An 18,050-nucleotide genomic window follows, 5' to 3' on the forward strand; every position below is an offset into this window, starting at 1 on the left:
GGCAGTATGTGCCCGCGGGGAGCCGGTCAAGGTCGGGTCCTGCCGCTGCCCAGCAGGATGACTCTGGACAAGTGAGTGGAGCCTGTGCCTAGGAGCTCAGTGGGTGCAGGCAGTATGTGCCCGCGGGGAGCCGGTCAAGGTCGGGTCCTGCCGCTGCCCAGCAGGATGACTCTGGACAAGTGAGTGAAGCCTGCGCCTAGGAGCTCAGTGGGTGCAGGCAGTATGTGCCCGCGGGGAGCCGGTCAAGGTCGGGTTCTGCTGCTGCCCAGCAGGATGACTCTGGACAAGTGAGCGAAGCCCTGGGACCCTCAGCTTCCTCACCAATACAAAACCATAGGTAGCAGGCTTCCTAGGACACCTTCTGTAACACACGGTGACCACCCCTCTCCTCCCACTTCGCCGCCCGCCCTAGAAAGGCCATTCAGACTCAAGTTTCAGAGTAGAAACAGTCTATCCCCATGACCGTGAGCTTCTTCCTCCCAAGGACAGCTGGTGACACCTGCCAGGGCAGCAGGCTTCCTTGAAGAGCTCACGCCACCCACAAGCATGACTCACTGCTCCTCAGACAAAGCCTACCTGTGTGACATACGGACAAAACAGGCAAACTAGGGTCCCCCACCTTGTACCCAACGACCTGCAGATCAGGGCCGCCTGTCTAACAGGGAGTCCCTGAAAGTGAGGCCACTTGTTGGCACATGAATGTGTGAAGACAATGGAGCCATCTAAACAAATCCACTTTTACTCAGTCTCCTCCCTGGGTGTTATTACAATAACATCTCATTGGCATGGGTAATGAGAACCCTACCATGGATCATCTACTGCAAGGCTGGACTTAGAGATGCAAGAGTCAAATCCCCAGCTCCCCGGAGGGGCAAAAGTAGGCTCTCAGGTTCCGAGATTCAGAGGAGGAGGGAAGCACCGTTGAGGTTCATTCATTTACCAACACTCCCTGCGCACGCACTGCCCCTGTTCTCACCTAGTACTCACAGGTACGGGTGTACAGAGGTAACCAAAGTAACTCCCTGCCCCCACCACGCATTCTGCTGCATCACCCCGAAGCCCAATTCATTCATAGTCAGCATCTGGTGTTTCCCTTCATCCTTCCCAGCTTCCTACAGGCCTCAGTTTCCCTTTGCAGAATGCCAGTGGCTCTGGGGAGGAAAGCTGGTACCCCCGCAGACCCAGGTAGGAGACGCATGACTGCAGGAGAGCCGCAATGCATCCACCTGCTGGACACAGGGCCGGTCCAGGTCGGCCCTCGGGAGCTCTGGCACTAGCCGTTCTCTGGCTCTGGGTCTGTGGAAGCAGGAGGCCTGCAAGTGTCTCGTCTCTTTCCACTCTGACCAGGAAGGGAAACATAAAGTGAGAAGAGGTGGAAAAAACCAGAGAGCCAACAGGTCACCCAAATGGCACAAACCCTGATTTCCGTTATGTGAACAAGCAAAACCTCAACCACACATGCCAGTTAGAGCTCCGTTCTCTGCAACTTGCCACTAAATGCCCTCAACCTAAATATACCCTTTGTCACGGATGAGAAATTGAGCCCAGAGAGGCCCAGCAACTGGTACAAAGACACACAGACACAGGTGACGGGGCTGGGATAGGACCAGGTGTCAGATACGAGCCAACACCCGAGTTTAAACCATGGCTCCATCCTTCCGAGCTTCAGGGCTTTAAGAATATCCCATAAAGTCTCTAAACCTCAGGCGTCAGAAACCGTAATACCCGCATCCGGGCCCTAAGGGATCAAGGGAAATGGAGACTGGAACCAGCTGCCCAGGCCAGCGGCAAAGGTTGGCTTCTCTCTCCTTCCCAACAAACTGCTCCTTGGCACACAGCACCTCGTGAATCCCGACGCAGAGACATTGAAGGATCAGGGATGGGATGTAGTTTAAGGAACAGCAGGATCAAATGGTGTCTGACTGGTAAACCGTGAACGCCTCCAGACAGACAGCCGCCTTCCCCAAGCTGGTGCCTTACAGACGGATGGCGAGGATGACAAGGCCAGAGAGAAAGGGTTTGGGAAAGGGAGAATGGGCCAGGTTCAAATATAATGCGGGAGGCGTGGGGAGGGTAACGGGAAAGGGTGAGGAAGGCAGTCCCAGGACCTGCAGAAAAGCCCGTGGGGGGGGGGGGGGGTGAGAAACCAGGACCATTTGGGCTCTCTGGTGGACCACATTCCTGGTTCCCGCCTTAGAAACAATTAAAAACCCAAACATCTAAATTTACCAACTGGCTTGCCTATGGCCACAGATTCCCTTCCATTCAGAGACACTGTCCATCAGCGTGACCCTGGGGCCACTAAACAAGTCTGGTGTGAGGCCATGGGCAGAGGTCACAGGGAAGGTCACACACAGCAGGCAGCCTCTTCTCCTTCCCCGCCCCCTCCCAGAGAGAAGGAAGCCACAGGCTTGGGACATTGTGGTCCATTCTGTCACGCCACTCACAGGTTCGTTTCTTGCTGCTTCATTTTTAAAATAAAAAGAAATAACATAATGAAAAAATAAATTAAAATGAGAAAGAGGGTCACTTTCCTCCCGCCATGTGGGGAAGCGTGCAGAGGCCCTAAGAGGCAAAGACATGCAAAGCTGGGGAAGGGACACACTGGTCCTCTGGAGCCGACAAAACCACTGCCTGCCAACACCTGACCCCACCATGAGTCCAGATACACATCTGGGAATGCCCAATGACAAACCAGAACAGACTGAGCTTCAGGGTTCACACACAGCTTCAGGAAGAAAACCCTAGAAAGGAGGTGACATTTCTTTCTTAAGCCACTCAACTGTGCCAAAAAGCGTTCTATAGAAAAACAGTTTTCACTATTTTTCAAAACAAGTCACACTCACCAAACTTCAGATTTGAAATTTGATGATACAGGACATGTGGGCAGAGTGGATGATGCCCCCTAGGGTTCTCTCCAATTGTGACTCCAATCTCCATCTTCCCAGCACTCCTTACACCAACACTTCCAAAATACCCACTTGTCAGAGTGCACCACATGAGGAGTTAGGGGGTCCCCATCTACCCGCGCCACCTTCCTCACCTGTGCCTTACGTCCACTTCCGGAAACTGGGAGTGATGCCTGACTATTTTATCCGGTTGAGGGTGACAGATGGGATGTGGACTCAGAAGCACTTGAGAAAAAGTCCAGTGCAAATGTTCGGGACATACAGAACATGCTAGAACACCAAACCTTTTAATTTAGAAAATACAGACACAGCAGAGGGACTGGGAGCTGAGTCCCTGCGTGGCCTCCCCTCTGCCGCTCCTTACGGCTTGAATGAAGACGCCTCCTCAAAGAGAGAAAGGAAATCCCACAGGTCCCTGGAGTGTCTGTGGGAAACACTCTAACCATCCCGGTCAGCCTGCCTTTAAAATTAGTTAGTGGGATTCCACTCCACAGCCACTGGGACGGCTGTTCTCATAAAGAAAAAAAAAGGGAGGAAAAAGGAAGGAGGAAGAAGGATTAAAAAAAAGAAAGAGGAAGGAAGAAGGAAGAAGGAGCAAGAAGAGGGGAGAAGGAAGGAAGGAAGAAGGAAAAAGGGAGGAAAAAGGAAGGAAAGAAGGAAGGAAGGAAAAAGGAAGGGAGGAAGAAGGAAAAGGAAGGAAAGAGGAAAGAAGGAGGGAGGGAGGGAGGGAGGGAGGGAGGAATGAATGCAGGCAGGCGTTGACACAGATGCAGAGAAATTGGAAACCTTATGTACTGTTAATGGGAATGGGAATTGGTACAGCCGCTGTGGAAAACAGTACGGCAGTTCCTCAAAAAATTAAACCTAGAGGCCCTGGCCGGTTGGCTCAGCGATAGAGCGTTGGCCTGGCGTGTGGGGGACCCGGGTTCGATTCCCGGCCAGGGCACATAGGAGAAGCGCCCATTTGCTTCTCCACCCCCACCCCCTCCTTCCTCTCTGTCTCTCTCTTCCCCTCCCGCAGCCAGGGCTCCATTGGAGCGGAGATGGCCCGGGCGCTGGGGATGGCTCCTTGGCCTCTGCCCCAGGCGCTAGAGTGGCTCTGGTCGCAGCAGAGCTACGCCCAGGAGGGGCAGAGCATCGCCCCTGGTGGGTGTGCCGGGTGGATCCCGGTCGGGCGCATGCGGGAGTCTGTCTGACTGTCTCTCCCCGTTTCCAGCTTCAGAAAAGTACAAAAAAACAAAAAAACAAAAAAAAAAAAAATTAAACCTAGAATGACCTGTGCTCCAGCAATTCCCCCTCTGGGTGTGCACACGGAAGAACCAAAGGCGGGGACTCAGGCAGGTACCTACACAGCCATGTTTACGGCAATAGGTGGAAGAACCCAAGTGTCCCTCCATGCATAAACAGACGAACACAATGTGGTCTATCCATACATGGCATATTATTCAGCCTCAAAACGGGAAGAAATTCTGACACCTGCTACAAGATGGATAAACCTTGGAAGAGGTAATGCTAAATAACATTAAGTTAGATACAAAGAACAGATGTTATATGACTCCACTTAGATGACAGAGCTACAGTCGTCAAATTCAGAAATTCAGGAAATAGAATGGAGGTGGCCCAGGGCTGGGGGAGGGGACAAGGGAATTGGTACTGAATGGGGGTCGTGTTCTATTCGGGACGAGGATGATGTTCTGAAGGTGGCCGATGGAGAAGGTCACACAACAATGTGAGCGGACATCATGCTGCTTCCTGCACACTTAAAAATGGTGAAGATGGTCAACTTCCTGTGATGTACATTTTACCACAATAAAAAATGGTTAAAATTTAAAAAATAATAATAATAATTGAGCAAAGAAGGTACAAACGCAGGAATGATCACTGTCACTCAGAGTTCCTGCGGGCGTCACTCACATAGTGAAGAACGGACCCCCAAAGGCCAGCCTCTCCGATACCTCCGTCTCATGCCCGCAGCACAGCGAACCCCTCCCCCACAAAGACTGCTGAGTCAAGTCTGCTTCCCACGGGCCCAAAGACCACGAGAGCCCACGTACCAAAGAACTGACATGATGTCACCATCCGAAGAAGCACCCAGCCAACAGTTGATATTTGTAGAATTAGTAGAATTAGAGAGAAGACATCGAAGGCAAATGATTGGAAAGGCATCTATAACAAATCAGAGGAAATACACCACTGATGGCTCCAAAGCCATCTGATGGGACTGCTGGACAGGCGGGGCTGCTCTTTCCTGCCCCGCCCCCCCAGGCTTCCCAGTCCAATGAAAAGAAAGGGAAGGGAAGGAAATCACTACAGTAAAATGAGGTCAGGGGCCCACGGTTCAGGCAAAAGAAGTGGGGCTGAAAACCATTCAAACCAGACCATGTAAAGGGCATTTCCCACCTACCAGGAGCCTCAGAGACCTGAGGGGAGAGACACGGAAGGTCCCATTTATTTCAGGAGACCCAGAACTACTGCCACCTTTATCATTCACCCAGACGTAACTACTTCCATCTTCGCCAACTACAAAAGGCACCCGGTTTCCAGACTTCTGTGTAAAAAACCTGTACCAACAGACCAAATATGGGAGGAGGTGATGATTCACATCACGAAAAAGAACCCTTTGACAGAAACTCGCCACTTCAGCATTCCTCTAGTTTCATGTTCCTCCGGGCCTTTTGCGTATCAAGTCGATCAACCGAGATTGGTTTGGCGTAGACATCTTTCTGGGCACAGACCTAGTCTATAAGGAAAGGGAAACTGAGCGATTTGGGACAGAGCTTCTTTAGCCAGTGGCCCCGTCCCAAGGGAGGAAATTCATCCAGAACCATTCTGTCCTCATATAAAGTGAGCTGGGTGCATCTGTCACGTGAAAAGGTGCTAACTTGGTGTGGAGGACCCGAACCAGCTCCACGGTGACAGAGGACATCACTCAAGATGAGGTCAGCCAGAAGTAGCAGTGGTCTTCATAGGCACATGAACATAGGTACCAGAAAGTTGTCAAATGGCACTTCCCAAGCTCCTGTAGAACTTACAATCCCCCAGCCCCCAAGGAGAGAGATTGCAGAATATAATTTATTCCTCAAGCCCAGAAATACAGTTCCTTTATCTTTTGCCCAAATATAGCCATTTCTGTGTTAACCAAGTACAAAGGGCACCTGATTTCAAGACTTCTATGTCAAAACCTTCACCAACAAGCCAAATAAGAACATGTGGAAACTCAGACTAGGTGGTGGTAAGCCAGGAAGGCTTCCTGAAGGAGGAAAAAAAGAGAAGCTTGGTGGCCAAGCAAGCTTCAGCAGGAAGATTCAATGTGGGCTTTAGCTGACCAAGAATCCAGTCAATTCCCCGTTTTCTTAAAGTGTCCATCTGTCTTGGAGTGGCCTGGGAAGCTTGTGAAAAATGCAGATCTCTGAGCACATTCTGTCCCTACATATACCAAAACAGAACCTATCAAATTGGGGCGGCGAGCAGGGATAATCGCTAAGAACACTCATTTTTACCAAGTTCTTTAAGCAATTCATCCCAAACTGAAGGCCAGGGGGCCTGACTGAGCAGCTCTGAGTGACCCACATGAATCTGGGAAGAGCTGCAACTCCTGAGAAGGCAGGACCTAGGAGAGGGGACGAGGCAGGGTAGGCAGAAGACTGTCCCAGAACCATTCAGTCACAACATCCCCTACCCCTGACCCACCGAGACTTCCTGTTATGATCCTCACTGGAGCTGGCTGGTTATAGAAGATGCTGGTGCCAGTGTGGGAGGGGGAAGGGACGGGAGAGGGGACCAGGAGAAGCCGGAGCAGGGGACTATCTCTCAGCTTACCAACCATAATAGGAAGACTGGAGACGTCTCAAAGAGGAAAAGAAAAACCAAGCCTGGTTGACCCATACCCTAACAGTAACAGGAAAACTCTCTGTGGACAACAGAAGTCCGTTGTATTGAGATTTAAGGAACCTCAAAACTTCCTCATCCCAAACAAACATCCCCTGCACCCTGGGGGCGACCACTCCGAGCAGATGCAGACAGAGACTGGAGGCAGACAACCCCAGAGACTAGAGGCAGACAACCCCAGAGACTAGAGGCAGGCAACCCCAGAGACTAGAGGCAGGCAGCCCCAGAGACTGGAGGCAGGCAGCCCCAGAGACTAGAGGCAGGCAGCCCCAGAGACTAGAGGCAGGCAGCCCCAGAGACTGGAGGCAGGCAACCCCAGAGACTAGAGGCAGGCAGCCCCAGAGACTGGAGGCAGACAGCCCCAGAGACTAGAGGCAGGCAGCCCCAGAGACTGGAGGCAGGCAGCCCCAGAGACTAGAGGCAGACAGCCCCAGAGACTAGAGGCAGGCAGCCCCAGAGACTAGAGGCAGGCAGCCCCCAGAGACTAGAGGCAGGCAGCCCCCAGAGACTAGAGGCAGACAGCCCCAGAGACTAGAGGCAGACAGCCCCCAGAGACTGGAGGCAGACAGCCCCAGAGACTGGAGGCAGACAACCCCAGAGACTAGAGGCAGACAACCCCAGAGACTGGAGGCAGACAACCCCAGAGACTAGAGGCAGACAGCCCCAGAGACTAGAGGCAGACAACCCCAGAGACTAGAGGCAGGCAGCCCCAGAGACTAGAGGCAGGCAGCCCCAGAGACTGGAGGCAGACAACCCCAGAGACTAGAGGCAGACAGCCCCAGAGACTAGAGGCAGACAACCCCAGAGACTAGAGGCAGACAACCCCAGAGACTAGAGGCAGGCAGCCCCAGAGACTAGAGGCAGGCAGCCCCAGAGACTAGAGGCAGACAACCCCAGAGACTGGAGGCAGACAACCCCAGAGACTGGAGGCAGACAGCCCCAGAGACTGGAGGCAGACAACCCCAGAGACTAGAGGCAGGCAGCCCCAGAGACTAGAGGCAGGCAACCCCAGAGACTAGAGGTAGACAACCCCAGAGACTAGAGGCAGGCAGCCCCAGAGACTAGAGGCAGACAGCCCCAGAGACTAGAGGCAGACAGCCCCAGAGGCTGGAAGCAGACAGCCCCAGAGGCTGGAAGCAGACAGCCCCAGGTGCACCTGTGTCTTGTGCAGGAAGGTCGGACTAATGGGGCCTCTGGGGTGGGGGGCAGGACAAGAGCCTTTTTCATAGTGTTCCCCAATTTCTCACAAGTCTCTCATGCAAAGCCACTCTATCGCCATCAGTTGCTCCTCAAAACCTCTCAGGCTGGCTCTCCTCACCCCTCTCTGGGGAAATAAATCCCGAAAAGAGACGTGGGATCATTTCCTGACCCAAGATGGTTTGGCAATACCCTAAATCCATTCTGATGTGAGAGTAGAAACCCGTGTTCCTTTAAATCTGCCCAGTTAACCAGGAAATGCTCTTGGCAAGGTTTGTTCCCCAAGCACCCGCCACGCCACACCTGCTGCTCCCTGGCGGCGTGAGTCACCCGCACAGGCACCACGGCACGCAGGGCTTGTCAAGGGCGACTGGCTACTCTCACGCACACCAGATGGCATCCATCCACCTACCCCACGGAATACATGTCGGGACAGATCGGGTTGTAACCCAGTTTTTATTGAAGGACTCTTCCCAGTGAAGGTTTGTAGAGAAGGAAGGAGGGAAGGTCACAGAGATGCTCCTCCCACTCATGGTCAAGGCTCCGCTCCCCTCCCTCTGAGCCTGGAAGGTCTCATTGCTCTGCTAGCCATAAATGCAGAGGAGGGGCGAGTTTACCTGGGGAAGAGGTGTGGGGGCTTCTCAATTGTACTCCTCCAGAATAAATCCCAGGCTCTCCTGTACAGGTCAGCGCCTGGAGTCAACAATATTGTACTGTATACTCAAACATTGGCTGAGAGGGTAGATCTCTTATTAAGTGTTCTAATCACACACACGAAAATAATAATAAGGTGGGCAGGAAAAAACTTTTAAAGGCAATGAGTAGGTGTATGCCATAGATTGCAGAGTTTCATGGTGTATACTTATCATGAAACTCATCAAGTTGTATATATTAACTATGTTCAGCTTTTTGTGTGTCATACCTCAGTAAAGAGGTTTAATAAAAAGAGGCCCTGGCCAGGCAGCTCAGTTGGTTAGTGTCATACCAATGCACCAAGGTTGTGGGTTACAGGTTCTGTCCCCAGTCAGGGCACACACAAGAAACAACAAAGGTATGCATAGATAACTGGAACAAGTAGATCTCTCTGGATCTCTCTCTTTCTCTTCGCTGTCTCCAAAATCAATAATATTCTTTTAAAAAAAGGAAAGATGGTCTGCTGAAACCCTCTCAACTCCCACTTTTGTACAAAATAGCATTTTCTGCAATGCAGGATCCTGAATCACAAATCATTAGTAGGACAAATGAAGAAAACTGAGTAAGGCCTGGAGCTTGATTAGTAGTCAGTGTTCATCCCCTGGGTTTGGGAACGGGGCTTCGACTATGTAAAATGTCAACATTCAGGGAAGCTGGGTGAAGGGTATAGGGGAAACCATGTGCTATTAAGGCAAGTGTCCTGTAAATTCAGATGTATATCAAAATCAAGTTAATTTTTTTAAATAATGACAGTATTTTTAATCCAGCTGCCTAGTAAATTTTAACCCATGGAATCGCTAACATAATTTACATCTTAGTCCTGAAGGCAAATTTTACCTATCTCATACCAATGCTGATCAACTCTTAGATGCAGGAAAAACAAAACAAAAAAGCCACAGTATTCTGGCTCCCAGACATAGGTCATCTGATGGGTAGGTGGAACGCTCTTCCGGAAAGCCCACCTCAGAAATGTGCGCCAAGAATGACATTCCTCTGACTTGAGCCATGACTCAGATTTAAAGCAAAGATAATGATTTCTAGGAATCTTCCAAAGGTAATGATCCCAAATGTGGACAAATTCACGTGTACAAAAGATGCTCATGAAGGCATCTCTTCTAAGGGTAAAAATTTGAAAACACCTTAGTGTTCAACAATGGGGAATTGTTGGAGCAAATTATGATTCAATGCCTGGTACAGAATACAGTTATTACAAAGGGAACAATCCAAATAATATTGGGGAGGAAGGAGCAGGAAACAACGCTGTACACATTGCAAGCTTTCAGCAGGGAGGAAATAATTGCCAGCATTACTGTGGGAATTGGGTAGTTTTTCCTGATTTTTGCACTTTTTTGTAGTTTTCTATAAAAGAGAGGAAGACCAGGATTGCCTTTAAAATCAGACAGGGTGCCTAGCTGGCGCAGCAGGTCCTCTCAGTAGGACAGTTTCAAAGGGGCCTGGCCTGGGAGAGGGTGGGGACAGCCACCAGGAGCATTGCTTTGCCAGCTGGGCAGTTCCAGGGACCCGGTATGGGCAGAGGCACAGCTCCTGGGGGAGGAGGCAGCAGCACACACTCACCTTTTTCCTTCCTACGGTGCCAGGCCCTCCGCTCTCCCCCAGGCAGGTGCGAACTGGAGGAAACAGTACCCTGAGCACAGATCAAGGGAAACCCTTGGCAGCTGCCAGAAGTTTTCTATGCAGGAGGGACTTCTGGGCTGGAAATGGCCCATCACAGACAGGCTGCCAGTAGGGTTGCGGGGAGGGGAGGGAATCCCACATCTGGGAAAGCATCTCCAGGAAACCATCCTCAAGGGGGAGGGAGGCCCTGGGGTTGAGGACAAGCTGCCAAAGTGGGAGAAGGCAAAAAAGGACCCCGGTTTATCTGCATATCACAGAGGACCGGGGGAGAGCGGACTGGTTCCCTCATTCATTCAAGGAACATCTACTTCGCGCCTATTCAGTGACAGGCACCGTGCTGCCCAAAACAGCGTGGACACAAAAGGCCGAGGAAAGCAGAGACCATGGGTACAGGAACGGTTTGCTTTCAGTTCAGGACTCAAGACGAAGCCCCCTCTCCGTGCTGGCCAGGAAGCCTCTTCCAATGACAACTTAAGTGGAGGTTGTGCGGATGGGGACGGCGGGGAGGGGTACGCACTAGACCGAATTCCTGCCACCTTCCACCCATTCCGAAACCTGCCCACACCTTCTTCCCAGTGTCTGCCTGACCGGTGATGCACTCCTTGCAGTAAAGCCGACCAGGGACATCCAGAAAGACATCCGTCCTTCATGCCCAGCGGTGAGGGAGGCTCGGCTAGGTCTTTTCCGCAAGCGCTGCGCCCCAGTCGCCTTCTGAGTCGCCAGTGGCCAGACGCCAGAAGCTTACCGAAGCGGCTCCGCTCCCAAGTAACGGGCTCCGAAGGGCGACAGGGCGCAAAGGTAAGTGCACGGGCCGCGCAGTCTTTCTCCTCAGACTGAGCTCGGTCCCGCGGGGCTCGGTCCCGTGGGGCAGCCAGAAGCTTAGCGGCGCTGGGGGTTGCTGAGCGAAAACCGAGAACACCTGAGATGGGCGCTGACCACCGTGAGCTGGGCGATCAGCTCTGTATGGAGACAGAGGGATGGCTAAAATGTCCTCTGAGAAGATATCAAATACAAGAAGAAAAACTTCAACCCAGAACCCCGAGACCTTCAGAAAGCGACGCAAGGTAGTGGGGGTAGGGAATCAAATTAAACCCTTCCCCCGAAATGCAGGAAAACTTACCTCCAAGTAAGCGACCCGAGTGTTACATAGAATGAATCAATCCACGGATGGACACGAGGTCTTGAGCCCGGCTGATACGCACCAAGTAATCCACGTTAGGGGTCCAAAGCACCCCACCCCATTACCCATTTCCCATCCAAGGTCTAAGAGCTGGTGGCCGGCCCCTGCGCTCGGGTCCCGCGGAGATCGCGGCGAGTTCAGGGGCTGGGGTTTCCAAGGGCCGCATTCCCGGGCCCGGGGGCGGACGCCCGATTCCAGCGGGTGCCGGGCGTCCCGCGGACCCCGGCGAGGGTATCCCGCCTCCTCGCTCTGGGAAAGCCTTCAGCCCAGACGCAGCTCCTTGCCTTCCTTGGCTGCGCGCATCGCTAGCACCAGCCTAGATTCCCGCCGGAACCCCTCTGCCAAGCCCAGGAAAGCTTCAAGGGCAAATCCGCTCTCCGCCACGAGTTTGCAGGTCTGCAGAGCCCAGGGAGCGTAGAGCGGGTGCCCACGGGATTAAAAGAAGCTCGAGGGTGGGCGAATGCGGAGCGGCGGGTGCCAGCTGTGGTGGCTGCGTCCTGCGGGTTCCATTGGCTCTCTGTGCGCCCGAACCACCTCTGCGCTCCGTCCCGGGCCTGGCCATTCGGCCCTTTATATACCCGCCTGTCCCAAGGAGGGGCGGCATGGGGCGGGGCGGGGAGGAGAGCCGGGAGGGGCGTTGAGACGCCGAACTGCTTCCTGGGAGCTGTAGTTCTGTTTTCCTAGGCACAAATGCAGAGCAGTTGTTAGAAGGTTAGGGTCCACGCGGAACAGCCATCCTCCCTTGCGCCCCTCCTTCCCAGATAAGGCTGGGATTCCAGCCTCACTGTCAACTCCGTTAAGTCTAGGCTGGTCTTAGTGGCATAAGGTGGGTCATATCAAATCCCTAAATGTCTCCTAGGATGGCAAACCTTCTAGTCCGGGAGTCAGACAAACCCAGCTCGGTTGCAGTCCCTGCCTGCCATTAACTGGCTGTGTGGCCTTCATGGAGAAGTTACCACGGATCCCTCAGATTCTTCATCTGACGCAGAGGATAGTGGTGTCTGCTTCCACAGAATTTTAGCGAGACCACGGTCATCGTTGACCCGTGCAAGATGGCCTGATCTCCCCACTTCTGATAGGAACAACTGATTTCCTTATACTTGTTCCCTACACTTGTTGGCCAAACAAACTGGATCTGAAGGCTCCACTTCCACAAACCAATTGCCACTCCGACACCCTCCTGGATTAAAGCTCTAGAGCTTGCCACTCCTTCTGCAGGCTTCAATTTCTGCAGCTGCCTCATTTATTCAGCGCTTGAGCACCTGTGCACATTGGGTGTGTGAAGGAGCTCATAAGGACTGAGAGGAGGGAGGGGCATTGTGATAAATGGGTGGACATGAGAATGTATGGACCAGGGGCACCTAATCCTGCCTGGGACATCAGCCAAAGAGGCCAGTGGACAGGTGTCTGAGCTGGGTCTGGAGTGGGTAGAGTTGTCCAAACTAAAAGACAACAAAGGAAGAGAGAGAGCTGTCTGTATGGAGGAAACGCTGAGGCTATAAAAGAGAGGGGACATGCTGAAGAAGAGGGCAGGGGCTTAGTTTTCTAGGGCACCTGTCCAAACTAGGTGGCTTAGAACACTGGAGTGTATTGTCTAACAGCCTTGGAGAATATCTATAGATATGTGTATAGACATGGGTTACAATACATACATGTATCTATCTCCCTGTTCTCCCTGCAGAGAGGATCTAGAAGCAATAGCACACCAGGAGCAATGAGCACTAGATCCATGGTTTGCTTCTAATACTGTTGTCCACTAAAAGGAAATAGGGCTCCTTAGAGAAATGGCTGATTCTAGGACTGGGGTAGAAAACACATGAGCCTGGAGCATCCTGTAGGACCAGACAGTAAGAATATGTGAAAACACGTGCACACACACTCACACACACTCACCGTGGGGCAGTTGTTAGGTTTGCGCACTGGTATACCGGCTGCAAGTGCTTTGCTTGATTAGTGCGTGAGCACGTGTGCATAGCCTATGTAAGGCTCTGGGTGCTTGCGCTCAAGTGGATTGTGGATGGCGGGTTGTGGATTGCCTGCTCGTCACTGTGAGGGGCCATTTTTTGCTGTTTGCTTTGCCTGAGAAGAGGTTTTCCTCTGCCTGTGTGTTCATCCGCCATTGTGAGACTTTATTAAACGATAATGGCCTAACATTTTCTAGCTCTGCAATTTCTCTACCATCTGCCGAAATCCAATGTGACCCTGCCTGGCTTCGGCCACCAGCATTATACTCACATACCCACTCACGCACACACAACGGGCTACGTCAGAGGGACACAGAAACCACCTGAAAATGGCCAAAGCTGGGGAACTACCTGAGCAAAAAAATGAGTGCAGCAGCATTGGATTATAACCCAAAGTACAAAATAAATACTCATGAGTCCATAATGATATCATTAGGTAATTTATATTTTTACAAAAGTATATGAGGGAAAATAAATCAAAGCTAGGAGCAGTTAAGCAACTTGATTAAGGTTACAGAGCAAATAGCAACGCCAGGGCTCAAACCCAGAGTCCGCTCTCAGCAGCGTCTCCACCCTGCTCCACAATTCCACACAGCATATCTGTAGATTTCCTGAGAGCAAATGCTGAGTCTTTCTGCACTGACCCCTGCTGCATCGGGCTCGTTCCAGGAGGAGTAGGTGCTCAACGTGAGCTGGTAGGAGATTGTGGATAAGCAGGTGGAGAGCACCCCATGCGTCCCCCGTCCTCTTGTCCATCTTCCTGCCTCCTGCCTGCCCAGCCTATAAGCTTTCATCACCCATTCTACACTCCCCCTGCTAAGAGGAGATGTCTCCAAAGAGCCTGTGACGGTGACAAACAAGGTGCTGGATGTAAAAGGGCTGGAGTGCAGCAGAGAGGAGCCAGTGTGATGCTGGGATCTGGCTTGGGACACAAGTGCTCAGAACCAGATAACCTGTCTCCATCAATCCACACACATAAGCCGTGGGAGAGGGGCACTGGATTGTAGGCCATGCCTTTGGGAAAGTCTAAGTTTCCACTGTTCCACCTGTTAAAATGGAAAACCTATGTAGGAGAAGGTCCATTCCGAGGCACTAAAACATCAGGTTAGGTGTGAGCCCGAATAGATCCTGGGCTCAAAGCCCAGCTCTGTTACTTTCTAGTGGAGTGACTTAGGCAAGGTACTAACAAGTCTGTGTCTCAGTGTCATCATCTGTAGAATGGGGATAATTCATAAGGCACAAGTGTGTTAATTCCTGGGAAACATTTGGGATGGTGCCTGGCCCAGAGCAAGAACTCAGTAAATATTGGCTGCACCTAGACAATAATAAGACCACCAGGAAGCTTCACTCACATAGTAGACATGAAAGAGGTCCCTAAATTACAATATAAGTGTGAGATAAGAAGTTATTATTATAATTATTGTTGTTGTTATCATCATTGTTCCCACAACATGCAAATCCTGAAGAGGATACAACAGATAAATAAAACATAGTCCCAGCCCTTGAAAAGTTTACTACTGGGAACTGCACTGTCTCATACAGTAGCCAGGAGTTTAATTTTAACTAAAAGCATATAAACTTTAAAGTTCAATTCTTCAGTTGCACTGGCCACATTTTCGGTTCTCAGTCACAGCGGGGGTCTGGTGGCTGATGTTTGGACAGTGCAGGTACAGGACATCCTGTCACTTCAGAGTTCCACTGGAGCTTGTTTCAAAGTGCAGAGCCCCCGGCTGCACCCCGAGCATCAGCGCCTGCATGTTCTGATGCACATTTTTTTTAAAGTTTTTAATTTTGCAAGTGGTCTTAAGTATGTACATAATCCTGCTTTAAAAAAAAAAAATCCAAACCTCTTGGGCAAAATGTTTGTTTTAAACAAATGCCCCATTCTGCAATGTTCTTTTTCCTATTAGCAATATGTTTCGAAGAATTTTCACAAATCGAGAAGTTCCAGGGAGATACAGTAGTCGCCCCTTATCAATGGGGGATGCATCCGAGACCCCCAGTAGATTTATGAAACTTCAGATAGTACAGAACCCTGTATACAACATGTTTTTCCTATCCATACACACCAATGATAAAGTTTAATTCATAAATTGGGCACAGTGAGAGATTAACAACAAAAAATAATAAAATAGAGTAATTAAAACAACATACTGTAATAAAAGTTATGTGACTGGCTTTGTTAAAGGATTCAGTAAAACAAGGATGACTTGAACACAAGCTTGTGATACCGCAACAGTCCATCTGATCACCTACATGGCTACTATGTGACTAACAGACAGGGAGCATCTACATCATAGAGACACTGGACAAAAGAGATAATTCACATCCCTGGAGTGACAGAGCAAAATGGAGCGAGATTTTATCACCGTGTTCAGAATGGCCAGCAATTAAAAACTGATGCATTGTTTATTTCTGGAATTTTCCATTTAATATTTTCAGACCACAGCTGACTGCAGGTAACTGAAACCAGGAAAAGAGAAATTGTGACTAAGAGCAGACTACAGGAGAGCCTGCAGAAACGGACATGGAGGGAATGCACAAAGCCCCAGACCGGCCCGGTGCCCCGCGGGTGACACTCAGATCACAGCATGTGCATACTGACCAGTGGAAATATGCAGATGGACTTGGTGCTGATGTTCAAAGAGAGGTTTGCCCAGGGAAGAGCACGTTTCAGAAGTGAGAAGGAATATCTATGAGCACTAGTTATAAAACTCAGGTTGTTGGGTTTCCTATGCTTGGTGCACAGACTAAGAGACAGGCGAACCCAGACAGATTTGAGTGCCCCAGAACCACCAAGAAGTTTCAGATAGGGTCAGCCCAGCCATGAGATTTCTGGCACATTCCATACATATAATCATGTGAGGGCTCATTGGAGCCCAGATCTCTCTCTCTTTTTCACATCATAAGATTATTGTCTTCTTCTTCAATTCTCAATGATATAAAAATTTTTTTTTCATTGAGCACTTACTAATTGGTGGGCTCTATGCCAACCACTTAAGCAGTTAATGCTTACAGTAAACCTAAAAGATAAGATATAATATTATCGCTGTCTCGCAGATGAGATGCCTGAGACAGAGCGATGTGCCCACGGCCAAACAGCCCTGCCACCGTCTTCCTCCCGCCATCCTCGGCCTCTTCGGCTTCTGGGGCCTTGTGCATGCTTTCTTTCTTTCTTTTCATTTTTTATTTTTTGTTGATTGATTTTAAAGAGAGAGGAAGAGGGAGGGAGAGACAGGAACATAGATCTGTTCCTCTGCGTGCTCTGACCAAGGATCAAACCGGCAACCTCTGCGTATCCAGACCGCGCACTCACTGACCGAGCTAGCCAGCCAGAGCTTGTGCATGCTTTCCGAGCTTCATCTCTCTGCGGTTCCTTTTGCGTTGGCAGCCAGGTCTCTGCCCCGCTGACCGACTGACCGTCTCTCCCTGCTCCCTCAACACGAGATACATCCCAGGCTTGGGTGGCTGTTGACTCATCTCCCTCCTTTGACATCTGTCTATCTCACACCCAATCCTGCCCACTGTGAGGCTGGCAAGACTCCGGGCCTGTCTCCAGCTAGGAAACATCCTGCCTACCTGCTAGATGCTTCCATATCCCACAACCTCGAGCTGCCTAAGAACCAGCGTCTTCACCGTGCACTGCTGGTGCCTCACCCAACATGCCCTAGCTGCCCAGCTCCCCGTCAGCCCAGGAAGCTGTTCTAGAAAGTGCCTGCTTCCTTTCTCAGCCAACTCTGGTTCCTGTTTGTGTTCCTTATGCACCTGGGGCTTGTTCATCTCTTTACAGGAGCATCTCAGGAGTGCCAGGGTTTAACTCCCCAAGGACAGCCTCCAAGCAATGAAGGAGGGGAGTCGTTGAATAAACCTCCCATCTCATCTTTTCCAGCCTTCGATTCAACATCACATAAGGAGGTGGGGGGGGGGGGGGCGGGCAGACACCAGACACCAGGTGCATATGGGCTGAGGGTGGGGGGCTCAGAGCTTGGGACTGGCAAGGGCTCCCTGGGGTTAACAGGAAGCCCTCCCAGGTTTTGCAAGAAGCTTTGTAATGCAAATATTCTCAAAAACCTAGGTTCAGGTGGGCCCAGGCATTCACCTGAGATGCCCTCTCTTCTCCCTTGGGTCCTTTCTGCCATTCCAGACAGCATGTCAGATGGGAGGGAGATGCAATTGATCAGGGCTGGGAAAATGCCTCAGCCCCACCCTGCTCCTGCCCACAGCCCCAGTAAGGAAGAGGCGCACAGGCGCGCCCCTTGGAACACTGAGGCTTTGTTTGCGGGAGGTTCTGAAATCAGCCTCCTCATTTTAGCTCATTGGGCATTGAATGTGCCGACTCTTCCTTCTCCTCACTGAAGAGTTGGGAGGGCAGGAGGAAAGGGGGCGAGGGGCGGAAAGGAAGCTTAGCAAGGCTGACGTGCATAGCCAAGCCTGTCCCCCAACATTGGTGAGGGGGGGGGCCCGTTAGTACCCTACCTCCCTTCCAGGTGAGCAGATTGGCTTAGAGAGGCCGAAGAACTTGACCGAGGTCATGTGGCGGGTAGATGCCTGAACAGTCTTTGAACTCCAGTCATTCTGACTGTG

The 18,050-nt window shown here is 51.1% G+C and overlaps 1 long non-coding RNA gene across 1 annotated transcript in view; it reads right to left on the reverse strand.

Moving 5' to 3' along the window:
• LOC136406705 (uncharacterized) overlaps positions 1-12,046 on the reverse strand; it is a 150,552-nt gene extending 138,506 nt beyond the window's left edge. The window contains exon 1 of the long non-coding RNA XR_010751686.1: positions 11,443-12,046. This is a non-coding gene — a long non-coding RNA (uncharacterized lncRNA). The remainder of the gene's footprint in view (positions 1-11,442) is intronic.
• Between the last annotated feature and the right edge of the window lie 6,004 nt (positions 12,047-18,050).

The sequence above is a fragment of the Saccopteryx leptura genome, chromosome 5 (genome assembly GCF_036850995.1).
Source record: "Saccopteryx leptura isolate mSacLep1 chromosome 5, mSacLep1_pri_phased_curated, whole genome shotgun sequence".
NCBI lineage: Eukaryota > Metazoa > Chordata > Mammalia > Chiroptera > Emballonuridae > Saccopteryx > Saccopteryx leptura.